The 19,187-nt window shown below is 52.4% G+C and overlaps 1 long non-coding RNA gene across 2 annotated transcripts; it reads left to right on the forward strand.

Moving 5' to 3' along the window:
• The first annotated feature begins 549 nt into the window (after positions 1–549).
• On the forward strand, positions 550–17,880 carry LOC116268957. 2 transcript variants are annotated; one of them, XR_004176257.1, is made up of 4 exons: positions 550–5,637; positions 11,045–11,151; positions 11,423–11,628; positions 12,395–17,880. It is a non-coding gene; the product is annotated as an uncharacterized LOC116268957 (long non-coding RNA). The 2 variants fall into 2 exon arrangements; XR_004176256.1 differs by having other exon boundaries at positions 11,045–11,628.
• Positions 17,881–19,187: the final 1,307 nt, after the last annotated feature.

Below are 19,187 nucleotides of genomic sequence, written 5' to 3' on the forward strand. Positions count from 1 at the left end.
TGTCAGTATTTTCTGACCCCTTCCCCTTCCTGCCTTTATGAGTAATGAATGTGCATTACTTATGCAGTTAAACAAATAGGAGGCTTTTAAAACTTGGCTTTGTTTCCTGGCTGGCATCTTCCTCTCCGGGCACATCCCCTAGCAAGAACAGCTTCTGAATTGTCCTGTGTTTGTGAAATGCATGGACATTAGCTCTGCCTGGCACAGCTGAGAGCAAGGAAAAGTCAATCAGAAAAGCAGAGAAAAACAGATCCAAACACAACTCGAGTTCTAGAATATGGTGACACTCTGTGCACCCACACTTAGGTTCGCCTCATTCACTCGTCCTGGTGGAAAAGATACCAGGAGACGAGTCATCCAAGAGCAGTCCGTGGATGACTGAGGGTTTATATTTGGCTTCAGAATAAATTAATTCCCTTTTTAATAATGATATCCTCCCAGGAGAATGGCATTTTAAAATGCCTGACTTGGCTAAATATTAAGAGTGGAGTCCTCAGTTCACGCTGATGAATGGAGAGGGCAGGGGAGAAGCAGGGGTGGGTGGGGGCACAAGGAGGGCACCGGTGGATGGGGCAGCCTGTCTGGGAGCAGAAATCCCATCGACGGCATCCCCGGGCCCTTCCGTGCTGCAGCAGGAACCAGTGCTCGGAGGATGTCCCTGAACCATGGGCACCGGGGCAGAGTCCTGAAAGTAACACCTTCATGAAATTCAGTAAGAAAAATCTGGGCAGCCTTCGTGAAATCTGATTTAATGATCTATTCTCATCATTAGAAGGGGGACTCCGGTTTGGGGCAAGGCTTGGGGGAGTTACTTTTCAGGATTAATTAAATAAGCCATGTATATTTCTCCATGGAGACCTGCCCTGTCTATCTGCAGGCCAGTTAATCAGGGAATTGTCAGGACCCCACCCCGGGTCAGCTCCCCACCCCGCTTTCCCTTGTCCCCATCCCCTCCTGTCCCCATCCCCTCCTGTCCCCATCCCCTCCTGTCCCCATCCCCTCCTCCAAACTGTGGTCACCTACCCAGGCCAGGCTGGCGCTGGGGGGCAGGGGAGCAGGTCCACACACTGTGGCTTTGTGAGAACACAGGCGGCAGGCGCCCCTTTGCATCCACATTTCTCTCCCCGCCCCTCCTCATGCCCTGCCTTTGATGGTGAAATGGAACTAGCTGAAACTCGGCTTCCTTCTGTGAAAACAGTAAAAAGGCACAGGCAAACAAGAATATGTGACCGTCACAGCGCAGCTGGGCTGACAGGCCTTCAAGTGGCTGGGAGTTCTTGTAAGGGAGGATAATTACATTTTAATTGTGTTAAAAAAGGAGGAAATGGGGAATACGCCCACCATCACTGCTTTGAATCTCCTCAAATTTCATTTCCTTCTGAAACTGTTGGGAGTCCCAGGCAGGCCTGTGGCTGGACTCATGACACCCCCGTGGGTGGGTGGGTGAGAAGGTGCTCGGGGCCCTTCAGTGTGGGTGAACAAAACCCCCAGAGCCCCCGCCAGCTTCTGTGCAGGGCTCAGACCCACAGCTGCTCACGAGGTGCTGAGCCTGGGGCGCATCACGGAATGCCTCCCCTGTGAAGGTGTCATTGGCGCGGAAGATGAACCTCATTGAAGAGCGTGTTTCCAGCTCAGCAGCACCTGGGATTTGTGCAGCCCGGGCCAGGGCGGAAGTGCGTTGAGGGGCTTCCCGGCGTGAGTTTGGATTTGGGGACCCGAGGAACCCGTGGAAGGCGAGGAGATTCCGTGTCGGTGTCAGTCCTGGGACCTCCCTGGGCAGAGGCTGGCGTGTTCCCACGCTCCCTTCGTCAGCAGGTGGGTCCCAGAGCCGGATCCGCGGGGGGAGAGGGGCAGGGCGGAAGCCACGGGAGAGGCCCCAGGCCGGGCGATCCAGCACCAGTGAACGCCACTGCAGCCTAATTGTCAGTCATTAAACAGAACAAGACTGCCCGGAATCTCAACTGGATAATTCAGACAATTAGATTAACAAGGGTTTGTTTGGTCCTAACATTACGGAGCGGAAGAACAGTATTCGTGGCGTTAACTCTGAAAGTGTCTCGTTCCCAGGACTAAGCAGGGCAGCCTGTGATTAGGAAATATTTCGCCACGGCAACCCCCCCGCCTCTTCCCTGTAGGGTGGCCTCAGGGTCCTCCAGGGAGAGCCCACTCTGACACCACACCCAGGATGGTCATGACTACACATAGGCGGCTTCTTCGGGGTATAAAAAACAGCACATTTGAATGACACGATCACCTCTCTTCATTATGTCCTTAGCAAAAGCACCATAATTATACACGTAGAACCTGAAATCAATAGGGGCCCTGTTTTGTAATTTGAACTATAATTTACAATGGTGAACCCTTCACGCTTCCAGGCAACATGCAGAGAAGGTAATTTCTAGATGGATGACAAGGGGTGCCTTCAGCAGCCTGGGTAGTCACACTGTTCGATAGTAAAAAAGAGGTTTGTAGCCCTGGTGGGAAGCTTCAAGTTAAAGAAGCCAAGAAATTAAATAAACAGAAGGTAGATGTGAAATACACACGGCAAACTGGCAATTTGTCTTTGAGTGTTTCAAAATCACGAACCATAAAAGACTCTAACACACTCTGGTGTTTTTCAGAAACAAAGGTTGGGATTTTCCCTAACATTTAGAAACAGTTGAACAGTTGGGAGCATGTGTGTGAACTCCTGTGTTGAAACTGCTCTGCATTCATTTAGGACTCTTATCTTCAAGTCACCTTCTGGAGGACCTGGGCATGTGTTTGGTCCCTCTGGAACTGCGTGGGAATCCTTAGGGTCCAGCCGCGTAGGTGCTAGGGAGTCTGGACCAAATAGCTCCCACCGGACTGGGTCCACTCTTCCTTGCTGAGGGACGTCTGGAGAAAGGAGGAGCCTGCATGGGGCGGGAGGTGGGGTCCTGGCTGGGCCTGGGGTCCTGCTGCCTCAGGGTCAGGACCCTGGGAACCCCACCCCCACCCACCGTGTCCTGCTCTGACTTTGCTCTTGGTGGCGGCGGCGAGGACCGGGGGTCTCTCTGTGGCTCTGCCAGGCTGGGAAATGCCTGCTCCACGTCTAGCTTCCTGCTACGCCCTCCCCATCTTGGCCGTCAGCACCGCTCCAAGACCCAAATACTGGGGCTGTGGGTGGAGAATCTGGCTGGAGGCAGTCGGGGCTCCGCTGCTCAGCAACTTAAGGGGACTGAGTTGGCCTGGGGTTGGTTGCACATTCACTATGGCTGCACATTCCCGTTCTCTGCTTCCACGGCAAGGAGAGGACCGTGCATCCTCAGTGACCGTGGTGCCTCACCCTGCTTTAGAGAAGCCTGTCCTTGCCCCCAAGCTGCTCTCCATGGAGTTCTGTTTGCGCACAAGAGGTCCCTGTGAAGGAGTGTCCATCAGGTCTGGACGTGCACCTGACCTCGCTGACTGAGAACGTGGTGACTAATGCTCCATTACTTCTGCGTCTGATACCCAGGTCCATGCAGGCTTCTTTGGCCTCTGTCCTTAATCCTTAAATTAATCCGAGGATGCAGCAGTCAAGGCCTCACTGGAGAACTCATGTATTTACCACACAGGAGATTGAGGCAAGGATTGGACGGAGGGGACGGGAGAGCTGAGAAGTCAGACAGGAGCTGGGAGGCAACTCAGAGGCCAGGAAGGAAGGTGGCGGCTCTGTCCCTGGGATGGAGCGGGGTGGGTGGTGCTGGCAGAGCCCAGGGCTGGGGTCTCTGGGGAAGCTGGACCCACGGCAGCCTCGGTGTGCAGGAATGACGTACACAGCAGGCCGGCGGCTGCCTGATTCTCACGTGTGTTCACAGAGGCCCGTGTGCAGCCATGATCCCCAGCCAGCATCCGGGTGATCCCCAGCCAGCATCCGAGAACTTGGCTTTTGGGACGTTTCCTGCGTGACTGGTTGACCAGGTCATTTGTGCACTCAGGGAACTAAGCCCTGCCCTACCAGCTGCCTGGACTCGGCAGTGTGATCAGGGCACGCCCGAGTTCTGTCACCACAGTGGCTGCACAGGTAGAGGGTGCCTATGTGACCAGCCCTCTGTAGAAGCCCCGCACTCAGAGACCTACGCAGCCTCCCTGAGAAGCAACACTCTGGATGTGCTGCTGACTTCACTGCTGGAGCAAGCCGCGTGTTTGGTGTGATGCACCCTCCCCGAGGGGGAGCTCTAGCCTGCACCTGGCCAGTCCAGACTCCTCTGGGTCTTTCTCCCCTGCTGGTCTTGCTACATGACTTTTCTCTGTAGTAAGCCATGGAGTCCACACTCTAATCACGCAGGACCCCTGAGACACGGAGCCGCAGGGAAGACAGGTAGCTGCCCGAGGTGCTTGAGGCAGAGAAGGATGGGGAATAGCCTGGCTCCTCCCCTCCCCCTGTCGCCCACCAGGGCCTCTCACTGCCTGAGCCCAGCCTGAGGCTAGCTGACCAGGGGTGTGGGAAGCCCAGCTCTACAAATTCACAACAGATCAGGAAGGGCAGGGCATGGATGGGAGGGCATCGGGGCCACAGGCCAGGACAGGCATGTGGGTTGCTCTTGGGGGCATTCGCAGTTATACTAAGAAGCTCCAGGAAGGACACACACACACACATACACACACATATATACACATACATATGCACACACACACATACACAGACACACATGCACAGACACACGTACACACTCCCCTGCCCTCTCATCTCCAGACCTTGTGGTCCCCATGAGCCCCCCAACTCCTGGCACTGCCAAGCTGTCCTGAAGGCTCTTTTGGTCGGAAACGGGCAGGGATCTGAGAGCACCGGCTGTCGGGTGAGTCCTGCTGAACTCACATCAGAGATTAGGACGGGAAGACACAGGAGTGAGCTGGGCTGGGGTCTCAGCTGCGGATGACAAGGAAGGTCCCAGAGAAAAGCCCGGCCCCCCTCCGCTGTCCACTGGGCCCCCGAGTGGATACTGCCATTTCCGAAACAGGCTGTGGGTTGCACGGGCTCCTGAGGTTCACTGAACCGGGGCTCTGAGGGGTCCCCAAAGTGCTTCCTCCCTGTCCTGTGCCCCCACCCCATGGGGTGGAACAGCTGCCCACAGGCCTGGGTTCCGCCATGCACAAGGGAGCTGGACCTTGGTGACTGTTCAGGAGGGAGTCTCTGGGCCACCCTCCCCATAACCACATGTCTAGCCCCTTTGGCCCCAAGGGAATTTCTCATAATCCTCCCTTGGAGGAGCCCCTCGGTGCCAGCCCACCCTCATCACTCTCCTGAACCCCCATGAACAGCCTCCGTGGCACTTCCACCTGTCCTTGTCCCACCAACCCTCCCTGTCCAGAGCAGCCATGGGGCCTCTTACAGTTTTAAGTCTGTCTGCATCACACGTTTCCTCAGAGTCTCCTCAGGCTGGGTGAGTTCTCGTCCTAACAGGCCCTGACTGCCTGGCCCTGCCTACCTCTCCTGCCTCACCAGGAGCTGCCCACACCTGTCTTCAGCCAACCAAGCTCCTAACCATCGGGGATCCTGGGACTCAGGCCTGCCTTTGCTGGACACTTCCCTTCGGATTTCCACCTGGCCACATTCCACTCTTTCTTAAGGATTCTGCTTAAAAGTCGTGTCCTCTAAGGCTCCCCGCTAGCCTTCCCCACCACGATGACATCCAGGTAAGGTGCTTGGGGGTTTAAGGAGCAGATGGAGCAGTGGGGCTGGGCACAGATGTTGAGGCAGGGGTGGGGGCAGGAGCCAGGGAGTGTCAGGCTTTGACCCAGGAAGGAAGGGAGCCATCGGAGGGAGCGTGTGGCCTGGTGACTGTGGTCGGGAGACCTCTTCCTTAAGCGATAGTTGCGGTGGGCATGTGAGGAGGAGTGGCTGGGGGCTGCTGCATGGCCGGGCTGCATCTTCCCTGCATGGCCCCAAGTGGGGCAGGTGCCCCTGCAGTGGAGCTGCTTGCAGTTCCTGTCCCTGCCGTGTCACGTGGGCCTCCACAGAGTGTGAGAGGGTCCCTTGCAACTCTGTCTATGTGAGTTTGTAGTGTCTGCCCCAGGAACACCCTCCCAGTCATATAAGCCTCAGGCCCACAAGGCCTGGGCACCTCTCCTGCTTCCCTGTGCCATGTCCCCGGGGGACGAGGGCCCCACCTGCCAGCTTGTGGACTTCAGTTCCCATCAGTGCTCACCCTACTGCAGCCCATTCTCACTGCAAATGCTCTTTGTTTTATTTTTAAAATGCAATTTCTTCCAAAGCAAATAACTCCAAAGCAGGAAGGGGGCAGTGGAGCTGAGAGGCACAGCTGTGCAGAGGACACCCCATGGCTGGTGTGGACGCCCCGCTCCCAATTCGTGTGCAGGGTGCTTCACGGGAGGGTTGGAAGGTGGTTATATCAGAATGGCACTGTGGGGAGGGACTTGCCTGCCTTTGCTTGGGCCCACAGCTGCAGTGTTTGCATGCTGAAAGCCATTGTTATTCTAACTGTTGACAAGGGGCAGCTCCAGCACAGCTCTCAGCAGGAAGCCTGCTCCTCCCCTAGTGTCTCTGGCACCATCACTGAACCAGTATCTGCAGCAGCCAGCAAACTGACTAATTACGGATGAGCCCTTTGTTCCTGATAACCCAGTGGCTCTCATCTGGGGCAGGCCATGGGCAGAACATTTCACCCAACAACAGCAGGAAACACGTTCTCTCCATGTTCATATGGTACAAGGAATACATCCTATTCCAGTGATAAAATAAGTCTCAGGAAATTTTAAAGAATGAAATTATACCAAGTAAGTTATCCAACAACACTGGAGTGAAATTAGAAATCTGTAATGGAAGAAAACTTGGTAAATTGGTCTATATGTGAAAATTAGACAACATATTTCTGAACAATAAAATGGGTCAAGAAAAAAATCATAAGGGAAGTTAGAAAATACTTTGAGATGGATAAAAACAAAAGCATAATATACCAGAATTTATGGGATGCTGTGTCACAGGGAAATTTATTATAGCCACATACATCTAGATTAGACAAGAAGAAATATCTCAAGTCATTAACCTAACTTTCCACCTTAGGAAACTGGGAAAAGAAGAGCACACTAAGTCCAAAGGAAGAAGAAAAAAGTGAATACAGATTACAGCAGAGATTAGTGGAATTCTACTCATTTGGAAGAATCAAGAAAATCGACAAAACTTTAGCTATGTTGACCCATGAGAAAAGAGAGAAGACTCAAATGATTAAAATTAGAAATGAAAGAAGAGCACTACTACCAAGCTTATGAAGAATAAAAGATTGTAAGGAAATATGGCTGGGTGCAGTGACCCTCCCCTGTAATCCCAGCACTTTGGGAGGCCAAGGTGAGCAGATATCTGAGTCAGGAGTTCAAGACCAGGCTGGCCAACATGGTGAAACCCCATCTCTACAAAAATATAAAATTTATCCAGGCATGATGCTGGGTGCCTGTAATCCCAGCTACTCAGGAGGCTGAGGCAGAAGAATCGCTTGAACCTGGGAGGCAGAGGTTTCAGTGAGCCAAGATTGTGCCATTGCACTCCAGCCTGGGTGGACAGAGCAAGACTCCATCTCAAAAAAAAAAAAAAAAAAAATGATTATAAGTAAATACAAATACCATGTACACCAACAAATTAGAAAACCTAAATGAAAGGAACAACGCCTAGAAAGTTGCATGTTTCCAAAGCTGACCCAAGAAGAAAGAGAAAACTTGAATAGACCTATAATAAGTAAAGACATTGAGTTCATAAATAATAATAACAATTTCTACAAAGTAAATTACAGGACTAGATGGTTTCATTGAGAAATTCTCCAAGTGTTCAAAGAAGAAACACCAATCCTTCAAAAACCCTCCTAAAATATGTGAGTATGGAATACTTCCTAACTCATTATCTGAGGCCAGTTATTACCCTGACACTAAAACCAGACAAAAGTATTACAAAAAAGGAAACTATAGTTCAATGGCCTTGAGAATATAGACACAAAACTCCTCAACAAGGTACTATTCTAAACTCAGGAACATACAAAAATAAAAATTAAAAATTATTACCAAATAAGATTTTTTCCCCCTGGAATGCCGTGTTGATTCAACATAAGAAAATCTATCAATATAACAGTATGTTAATAGAGCAAAGAACTAAAACTATGTGATTATCTCAATAGATGTGGAAAAAAATAGTTGCATTTGACAAATCCAACACTTTTTCATAATAAAAGTATTCGACCAATTAGGAATGGAAGGGAACTTCCTCAACCAGCTAAAGGGCATCTATGAAAAGCCTATAGCTGACATCATGCTTCAGAATGGAAGATGGAACTATTTTCCCATAAGATGAGGAATAAGGTAAGGATGTCTGTGCTCACCATTTTCATTCAATATTGTACTAGAAGTTCCAGCTATGGCACTTAGGTAAGGACATGAGATAAAAGGCATCTGAGTTGGAAAGGAAGAAGTAAAATTATCTCTATTTGCTGGGGATATGATCTTATCTATAGAAAACGCTTACACACACACACAAACTATTAGAACTAATAAATTAGTTTAGCAAGGATGCGGAATACAAGATCAATACACAATCTCAGCTGCGCTGCTAAACACTATCAATGAAAAAACTACAATGGAAATTAAGAAATAAGTGCCATCTATAATAGCATCAAAAGGAATAAAACACTTAGGAATAAATTTAAAGACGAAATATTTGTATACTGAAAACTATGAAACATTGTTGAAAAATTAAAGAACTAATAAATGGAAAGACATCCCATGCTCGTGTATTGGGAGACTGAATACTGTTAGGATGGCAGTATGCCCCAAATTGATACAGATTTAATGCAATCACTAGAAAACCCCAACTGTCTCTTTTGTAGAAATGAATAAGCTGATTCTAATTCTGTAAAAGCCCTGACTTGACCATTATGCAATCTATGCATGCAACAAAATCACACTTGTACCCCAATTTATAGTTTACCCCATAAATTTATAAATTGCATAAATTTATACGAGTAAAAAAATAAAATTCATGTGGACATGCAAGGGACCTAGAATAGCCAAAACAACTTTGAAAAAAGAACAAAACTGGAGGACTCACACTCTCAAGTTCAAAACTTACTGCAAAGCTACAAACTGAATAGTCCACAGAAGAATGAACTTGGATCTTCCTCTCACATTATGTGTGAAAAATTAACTCAAAATGAATTAAAGACCTAGAAATAATAGCTAAAAATATAAAACCCTTAAAAAAACACAGAAGTACAAATCTTTATGACCTTGGATTAGGCAACTGTTTTTTAGATTTGATATTAAAAAAAAAAAAACTAAGGGGAAAAAACATAAATTGGACTTCGTCAAAATTAAAACATATATACATCAAGGAATGCTATTAAGAAAGTGAAAAGGCAACCCAGAGAATATCTGAGAAGTATCTGGTATGCAGGATATATGAAGAATTCTTAGAACTCAATAGTAGAATGAAAAATAAATTTTAAAATGGGCAAAGTATTTGAATAGACATTTGTCCAAAGAAGATACACAAATGGCCAATAAGCACATGAAAAAATTCACATCATTAAGCATCAGGGAAATTCAATCAAAACCACCGCAATGAGATACCACTTCATACCCACTGGGATGCCTGTAATTAAAAAAAAAAGCAAAATAAAATAATAAAAAATACGTATTGGTGAGGATATGGAGGAACTGGATCCTTTATTCATTCTTGGTGGGAATGTAAAATGGTGATGCCAATAGAGAAAATACTTGGGCAGTTCCTCAAAAAGTTAGAATTATCCCCAAAAAGTTAGGGATATCCTCATAGAATTATCCCACGACTCTGCTATTCTACTCCTAGATAGACACTGAAGAGAAATGAAAGGTATGTTTACACAAATATACACAAATGGCCATGGCAACAGTATTCATAATAGCTAAAGGTGGAAATAACACAAATGTCCATCGACAGATGAACGGATTAGAAAATGTGGTCCATCTCTACGATGTAACGTTATTTAGCCATAGGAGGGAATGAAGCACCGACACAGGCTACATAGTGGATGAACCATGAGAACATTTCGTTAAGTGGAAGAAGCCAGACACAGAGGCCACACCCGTACGATTCCAATCCTATAAGGTGCCCAGAAACTGCCAAGCCATAGACACAGAAAACAGCTGGTGGTTGCCAGGGGCTGGGGAATGGAGACAGGAATACATGCAATTTTTGGGGGGTGGGGTGATGAAAATATGACTGTTGCATAACCTTAGGAATGTACTAGAAACTACTAACTTGGGCAGTTGGTGCAATTATGTGGTATGTGAATGATATCCCTGTTTTTAAAGTGTAGAAAGTAAAAGAACTGGGGAGCAACTGGACACGTTGGGGGTGCAGGCATGGGCAGTGCAGGCCCAGCGTTTGCACTCAGTGGGGGCAGGAAGCAGCCCCCACCTGAGGCTTCTGCACCTGGGAGGCCAGCATGAAAGTCTCATCTCTTCCTTGGACTGGGAGGCAAGGGCAGCATGTGGGGTGAGCAGTGCTGGACGGGTACAGGCTCCTCTCCTGGGCTCTCCTGCCTCCCTCCTGCTCCCTGGTGTCTTCCGGTGCCTAATTTTCTGTGCATTCCAGACGCCTGACTACTCTTTCATGAACCTCACTCAGTTCTGTTCCTGTCTGGAGACGCCTCGTCCAGGGAGGCCTCCCCAGTCCCAGTCCCCAAGTTCGGGCCTCCTGCTGGGTCAGGGCCCCCAGCCAGGGTGCGGCATCTTGGAAGAAGCCCTGCTCCCACCAAGGGAGACTGTCCGCCCTACAATTTCTCCTTTTAAAATTAACTTTCCCGACATTTTCCTATTCTAAGCACAACTCATCATTTCAGGAAATTTAGAGAATGTAGAGAAGTAAAAAGAAAAATGTCCCCAGCCATGGCCAACGCTTTCCCGAGTTGCACAAATACAGACAAGTGATATGTGTTTCTTTGTTAACAAAAATTGTAACCACCATGTCTAGGTTATTCTTAAGCCCGACTTTCTCACGGCATGGTGTTTTGTAAACGGTTCTTCACGACAATAAAATAACCCTCCTGGGCCTCTGTTTCAGCGGCTGCACAGCATCCCCAGCGCCGTCTCCATGGAGAACCTGACCCCTCATTCGTGAGGCGGAAACTCACCTGAGCTGAGCTCCAGGCATCTCTGCGGGGAAGCAGGGTGGGTGGAGCAGCCCCTGCCCTCCCCAGTGCCCCAGAGACAAACTGGCCCAGAACCCTCTTCCAGCAGAGGAGCCCTGCGCCCCTGGGAATGGGGATCAGTGGGCCCTGGTGGGTGGGCTCTGCTGCAGAGGGGGCACTGAGGCCCAGGAGGGTCCCCACAGGCCAGGCAGACCAGACGGCGATGGCTTTACCATTCTGGGCCACGGCAGCCTGTGTCCCTCAGTCTTCCTTTTGCATCTCAGGGAAATCTCCACCCTTCTGTCCACCAGGGGCACTGGTTTCTGCACCAGCTTCCTCCCCAACTCTGGTAACAGCCTTTACTTTGCCTTGGAGGAGCCCACCTCTGTCGGATGCAGATGAAGATGCCAAGGGGAGCCTGACCGACCATGGAACCATCATGGAGGGAGGCAGAGCTGAGGGCTGGGGGAGGTCCCGGCTGCATCACCTGAGCCCCTGAATCCAGCCACACCTGAAGGTAGCTACCCTTGCACCTCTGAGTTGCATGAATCAATACATCCCTTTCATTCTTAAGCCAGCTTGAAATGGTTCTGTCCCTGACAAATGGAGTCCTGGTTGGTCCCTTCTCTGTCCCTCCCACCCCAGCTTCAGTCTTAGCAGCCTGGGAAAATTCGGAGACAAATGCGGGGGCCGTGGAGAGCCAGGTTCTGAGGCTGCGGCCGCTGCACCCCTCCCGCCACACAGGTGGGCCGATGTTTAGGAAACGCTGCTTCCACCGAAGCCTTTGGTAACACCCTGGTGCCCGCAGCACCCACGACTGGACACCCCTCCCCAGGTTTCTGTCTGCTCTGATGAGCCCCCAGCTGCTCTCCCCCGACATCCCTGTGCTCAGCAAGACCCCAGCTCCTCTCTGGTGTTGGATCCTGTCCCCGCCTCCCCAGCCGTGCTCACCCCTGAAGCAGGAGCTTCTGAATGTCCTGGGTTTCTTGGCTCCTTGCAGAGCCCCAGGGTCCCTGATACATGTCTGGCACCGGTGGGGCACCCGGTAACTGTTCACCCACTCCCATAAATGTGCTGTTTACTGCTGAATTATAAAGGGTGTGGGAACAAGAGAGAGGTTTCAAATCACTTTTCATTCTTATGGTTTGAATACATTACACAGTGATCTAATTAGGCTTGTATTTCAAGCAGAGACCACACTTCAAAGTAAAATTTAAAAATAATTCTACTATGGGAGGAAATGAATGTTTCTAATATAAAATTTCACCTGCTGTGTTTGGCAGGCAGGGAAGCTTGCGGAGCCTCGTTATCCTAATCGAGGAAGCCCCAGAAAGGAGAGCCGTTAAGAGAAGTGACGTTTTCCTGGACGTCTGTCCTGAGAGGTTTCCATCCCTCCCGGATGCTCTGGGTCTCTGAGCACCCCAGCCTGTGGGTTCTGACAGGAGGTGGGTGGGAATGGGAGGGGGCCCCAGGCAGGTGCTCCAGCCCTGTGTGGGGAGCAGAGGTTGGATGGTGGGGACTTGCTCAGACCTTCCTCTTCCTATAGTCCCAGCGCCGCGTGGTGGGACTCTGGACAGTCCTGCCTCTCCGTCTTCCCCTCACTGGGACCCAGCACGGCACAGGAGGGGCGGCCAACACCGTTTAGACACCAGAACTGTCCGGAGTGTCCTGCCCTCTGTCTCAAGTCACGACCCCGGATTCCCCAGGCAGCCACACACAGCTGTCTACACCCAGAGAAAGTTGCTGTGAGAACTGTGGCAGCACAGGAGGCTCTGTGTGTTTGCTTTTGTTGATCGGTTCAACTGCAGCTCTGATTTATTCCTGGGGTGGGGTTGAGTTGATACCGTAGGCGGGTTAGTCTGTGACCATCTCCAGGCGGTCCTTCATCCCACTCTGCTTGCTCCCTTGGATTTATTTTTCCAGCGTGCACAGGGAACCTCCTTCCTTCTGCTGAGGGATGCTGACCGCCTAATTAATTGGTTGCTCGTATGACCTAGCCCAGCTCCCAGAGGTTCCTGTGTCAGGGCTGCTTGGGATTTGTTAAGGAAACAACATGCCGTTCCTCTCATAGTCATTTGTCATCTGTGTCTGAACGTTCATGGCACGTCTTTGACCTAAGATACCTGATCTACACGACAAATTATTTGAGAACATAAAATCTGAACTTGAAATTTTAGCAAGAAGAGAAAGCCGACGTTCACTTTTCACCTTCACTTGGGCTCTGAGCTGTCTCAGAAAGACGTATCTGATTTCTGTTACATGAACGACGTGTTTCTTTTTTTCCAAGTTCTGAGGCCTCCAGCTCACAAGTCAGATTAGGAGCAGGCCCTGAGAGGCAGGAATATCCTTCCTGAGCTCTTGTGGCCCCAGGACCAGGGACCGTGCTAGAGTTAACGCCTCACTCCCCACAGGGCTCTGGGGGAGTTTCCCCTTCCTCCTAAATGGCTTTGCAGGGAGAGCTGGGCCCTGCCAGCGGGAGCCCCCTCCAGGCCAGCTGACCTGGGTGCTGGGAGGAGCTGCTGCCCCGAGGCGAGGACTGATGTGTGTTGAAAACCAGAATTCTGAAATGAAATGGAATTCGAATGAGAGACCAGGGGATGCCCAGACCTGGGAGGAAACTGCATTTCACCCGGTCGGGCTCTGCCTTTGGCCTCCGCAGCCCAGGACAAATACTTCAGGGCAGTTGAACAGCATTAAGGCAGGAGGAAGGGGACCCTGAGTGGCTCCAGTGAGGGGTGGCCTGGGTTGGGATGGGAAGGAGGCTGTGCCCGTCCCAGGTGGAGGAATGAGGCAGAACCAGTGGGGAGAGGCCTTTTATCTGCCTGCCCTGGACAAGCTCCACCCTGTGGCCCTGCATCCTCCCCTGTCCTTTGAGGCTGCCCCAGGGCCATGGTTTGGAATAGCCGGTGCCCACAGGGAGCCCCACCCCACCCAGGCCCCTTGACACCACTGCTCTGATCTCCTCGGGAGGCTGAAGGTGACTTGATGGGAGGCAGGAGAGGACGGGGGAGTTCACTGCAGGTTTAGGTGCAGGGCCCAGGGCCACCCAGACAGCAGCCACAGCCACAGCCATGGCCCTGGGGGGCAGGGAGGGGGTATGCAGGGCCCTGCCCAGGTCAGCGGGAGGTGGGGGCGCAGAGGGCTGTCCCGGGGACACTGGGCTGTGGAGGACGCAGTGAGAAATCTCAGGGCTTGGGGCCCACCCCGCGCCCCCTCCTTCTTTCCTCCCGTTCCTGACTCTGCCCTCTGTTGGCCAAACCCTGGCAGAGGCCAGTGGACTTACAGCCTGGACCCCAAGGGTCAGCCCACTGGACACAGCCGGGGAGGCTGAGGAGCCTCTGAGCAGAGCCCGGGGCGGCAGCCTCTCCATCCGCCAAGGCCTGGCTTCCTGGGCTGCCCCAGTGCTCTCGGGTCCTGGTACTGCCAGCCTTGGTCCCACCATGGCTTAAGATGGGCCCAGGGCTGCTTGGGAGCGAGTCTTCTCCTGAGGGTAGAGCTGCTCCTCCTGCCTCACTGGCCATGGGCTCCCCTTCAGCCCAGCCCGAGGGACTTGGGGCCCCTGGTGGAGGGGACTGGCTAGAACCACTCAGAGCCCAGCGTCCCTGAGTCGTCAGCACAGGCCGAGGTTCAGGAGCCATTCGCAGAAGGGCGTCCCGGGTGCAGGTGTCAGAATATGCGGGGCGGGTGTGGAGAGGGGTTGAGAGGTAGGCTGGGGTCTCTGCCCATGTGAGGCTGGACTGAGCCTGCCCTGGCCTCTCTGATTTTCTGTGGACTTTGGGGTCACCTCAGATGTTTCCTCTGACAGCAGCTCCCAGTTCCTGTCCCACGCTGACCATGAGGCCACCTGGTCAGGGCCCTTCCTCACTGGCTGATACCAGACAGCTCCCATGGCTTAGGGTGGGTCCAGGACTTGCCACTTGCTGGCCGGGACCCTGAGACCTCAGCACAGGCCTGGGCCTGGGAGGGATGGGGACAGAGACCCCCAGCTGCAGCATCCCCACAGGTGGAGTCAGCCCAGGGGCTAAGCAGGGGGAGGGAAGGGCAGACGTGTGGGGGAACGTTCCCCACAGTTTCACACCTACGAGACACGTGGCCAGAGCGGGGCTGGAGCTGTCACCGGAACACTGTGTTGTGGACCCAGCCCCTTGTGTCCTGACCCTGTGGGCGTGTTTGCCGCATGACCTTGGGGGGTTCTGATGAGCGCAGCCAGTCCCCAACTGCACTGCATTCAGCATGAGCTTCCAGGACGACGGTTCTGCTGACCCCGTGAGGCTCTGGGCTTCCTCCTGTCGGCACCAGCACAATTCCAGGGCACAGCCCACCCCACAGCGAGCCCCACCCATGTGTCTGCGATGAGGAGCGCGGACTTGAGGTGACCGTGGATAAAATAATCAGAGACAACGCAGACGTCGGCCACCTGACGGGTCCTGGGGTCTTTCCTGGCAGGAAGGGCACAAAGAGAGTCCAGAGTCCCCCAGGGGGCCCATCTCTTTTCAGGACCTGGCTCTGCATCGCACCTCCAGACAGGGCCACAGGACCGGTGAACAGGCTCAGTGCCCCTCACAAGCAGGGGGCAGCCAGGCCTGGCAGAGCCGCACAGGTGCCCCTGCTCCGTGACCCCAGAGAGCACCACAGGCTCCCAGGGAACCCGGCCACGCAGGCCTGGCGTTGGTGACCGGGGGAAACTCAGCCACGTCGAACATTAAGGGGCTCCTGGGCGTGGCTTCCGCGGGCCCAGGGAGTCTTTGGCAGAGTGGGGAGGATTCTTTGAGCAGAGAATGTTCTCCTGACAACCCGGATCGGGTGGGGTGAGCTTGGCTGAAAGAGCATCACTTGAGGACAGTGACCCACACGTGTTGGTTTGTTCTTTCAGTCATTCATTCAGTCATTCATTCACTCACAAGTTGTGTGTCACTGAGGCTACCGAGAGGAATCACGCACAGGTGACCTCCTGGGGGACTGAACACAAGTGTGGCCAGTTCAGAGCAAGAATCCAGACCTCACAGGCCCCACCCCACTCCCCTGTCACTCCTGTGTTCCCTGTGTAACCACCCAAGGGGTTCACCTTGCCTACTGCCTAGACAGAGCTGATTTATCAAGACAGGGGAATTGCAATGGAGAAAGCGTAATTCACACAGAGCCCGCTGTGCGGGAGACCAGAGTTCTATTATTACTCAAATCAGTCTCCCTGAGCATTTGGGGAGCAGAGTTTTTAAAGATAGTTTGGTGGGTCGAGGCTTGGGAAGTGGGGCGTGCTGATTGGTCAGGTTGGAGATGGAATCATAGGGGGTTGAAGTGAGATTTTCCTGCTGTCTGCTGGTCCTGGGTGCGATGGCAGAACTGATTAGGCCAGATTACCGGTCTGGATGGTGGCAGCTGATCATCCAGTGCAGGGTCTGCAGAATATCTCAGGTTTTACAACAATGGTGTTATTCTCAGGAGCAATTTGGGGAGGTTCAGACTCTTGGAGCCGGAGGCTGCCTGACCCCTAAACCATAATTTCTAATCTTGTAGCTAATTTGTTAGTCCTGCAAAAGCAGACCCATCCCCAGGCAAGAAGGGGGCCTTTTCGGGAAAGGGCCTTGATCGATTTTGTTTCAGAGTCAAACCATGAACTGAATTCCTTCCCTGTGTTAGTTCAGCCTATGCCCAGGAATGAACGAGGACAGCTTAAAGATTACAAGCAAGATGGAGTCGGTTAGGTCTGATTTCTTTCACTGTCGTAATTTCCTCAATTGTAATTTTAAGAGAACCTGGGACAGGTTCCTTAATGTCTCTGTTTCTTCCTCTATAAAATGAAGACAGCAGCCAGCTCACCTCACGGGGCTGCCGGGCTGACTGAGTCCTGCGTGGAAGGTGCTCAGAGCAGAGCCTGGCCCAGGAGGCCCCTCAGCTCCCAGCGGCCCTCACTGTGGAGCTGCGAGGCGTGTGGTTATTGATTTTCTGGTTCTGCTGACGTGAGACTCCGCACCTGCGAGGTAGAGGCTGCCCAGTGCTGTTCAGGGAGCCTGGACTCTGATTGGCCATTCCATGATTCAGCAACTTTGGATTCTCAACATATACACACCTGAGTTATAGGAATTCCTATGCATTTTGCAAGACAAAATGAGAAAAATAAATCAAATCGAATGCCAAGTTAGATTTAACACATACACCATTTATTATCCGCTGTTCATTTCAGTCTGTATTCTGCTTCCTGAATGTGTTTACATCTGTTCTGTATATATTTTGGAGAACCGTTGAGCATTGTGTTTTGGGGGTGATTTGTAAGGGCAATTTTGACTAAGCAGTTTTCCCTCTGTGCCAGCATTAGGACAGAGTCCACATATGGTGTGTGGTTGTGCCCCATAAACAGGGGCTCCGTTCCTATCTCAGGATGAACGTAAAGGTGTGAAATGAGAATTCTGGCAGCGCCCTCCCTCCCTCCCTCCCTCCAGCGTGGCAGGATCTCCACCGCATCTCAGTCCCTACTGAGTCCTGTGCAGGCCTCTCTGTTCCTTTCCAAGAGCCATGGTTGAATTCAGCCCTGCCATGTGATGGGATCATGTCTGGCACCTGCAGAGGCAGGGCCCTTGCCGTTGGCCCAGTGAGCTGGGATGGTGGCCTGGCCCAGGGCAGGGGCAGGGACCTGGGAGAATGGCCTGGGAGCCTCAGGCCCACTTTACAGGGCAGAGCAGGGATGGTGTGTCCGAGTCAGCAGGAGACACACACTCTCTCTCTCTCACACACGCACCACTCATATACACACAACACACACAGTCTCATCCATGCACACTCATGAACACTCACACGCTCACATACATACATGCTCACACTCACACGTGCTCACACATTCCCTCTCACACCCATGCAAGGTCACACACACACACACTCATTCACACTCAGCACTGAGACAGCGCCCTGAAAGCTAATGACAGAAAAACCAAATTCTACCAAACTATTGAAAGAGGTTTATTCTGAGCCAGTGTGCGTGCCCACAGCCCAGAGAACACAGGCTGGGGAGTTTCTGGGAGTGCCCCAGGGGCTGGTTACAGCTGGTTTCATGCATTGCAGAGAGACAGGGCCTGCAGGTACAATCACGAATCCATGCAGGGAAGGGATGCGCTGGCTCAGCCCGCAAAGGCGGGACCTCGGGAGGCCGGGGCTTACCAGTCACCGGTGGGTTTCCAGGATTCTTTAGCTCTGAGTTGGCTGAGAGAGCCAAGCTTTGTCTGAAGCCTTGGAGTCCGGGGAAGGGGTGCTGGGGTTAAGAGGAGGGGTCTGCTGTCTGTCCCATGAGCTGCACCACAGTCAGGCTGGAAGGTGACCCCCATTATACAGGTGAATGGAAAAACCCATTTCATGAGATTCTGTGGTTTGTAGGATGTGACTCCCCAGGACTCTTAGGAAAGAATTGGGCAAGAGAAAGAGCGGGCAGAGTTCAGTCCTCAGGGGACTGACCCTTGAGCCTGGGGTCCATCTCCCCCAACCTTCTCCCAGCCCTGCTGGACCTCATTAATCCCAGGACACCGCAGCCTCCCCACGGGCCCTGACCCCTGTGCCCTCTGCCAGCGAGGCTCCCTCCGTGTCCTGGCCGGTCCTGCTCACCCTGCCCCTCTCTGCCCAGCCCCTCCCCAGCGGGGTGTCCCCACCCACATCCCCAGGCCTCGGCCCCTCCTCCACCCACATCCCCAGGCCTCGGCCCCTCCTCCACCCACTCAGCACTGCAGCACTGCGTGGCGTCCAGTTCAGCTCCGTCCCAGACACAGGACCCTGTGCTCAGAGACTGCCCAGCCCTGCCTCGCACACAGTAGGCGCTCATTAAATGACTGCGGAGGGATAGTGGCCTGGAGAGGAGTCTGGGTGTGGCCAGAGGGTCTCAGCATCTCCATCCCACGCTGGAGGGTTTCCTGCAGGAGAGTGCACTGGCCCCACAGGGAGCGCCTGTCCTAATAGAATAGAATAGAAGGAGGGCTCCGCTTCCGGGCTCCAGAACGCTTAGGAGCCTGAGCTGGGGCGGCCTGCAGGCTTGTCCACACTGGAGACAGCTCTGTGTCAGCTGTGCAGGGGACCCCATGCTGAGCTGAGGAAGCCAGT

This window comes from Papio anubis, chromosome 9 (assembly GCF_008728515.1).
Source record: "Papio anubis isolate 15944 chromosome 9, Panubis1.0, whole genome shotgun sequence".
Lineage (NCBI taxonomy): Eukaryota > Metazoa > Chordata > Mammalia > Primates > Cercopithecidae > Papio > Papio anubis.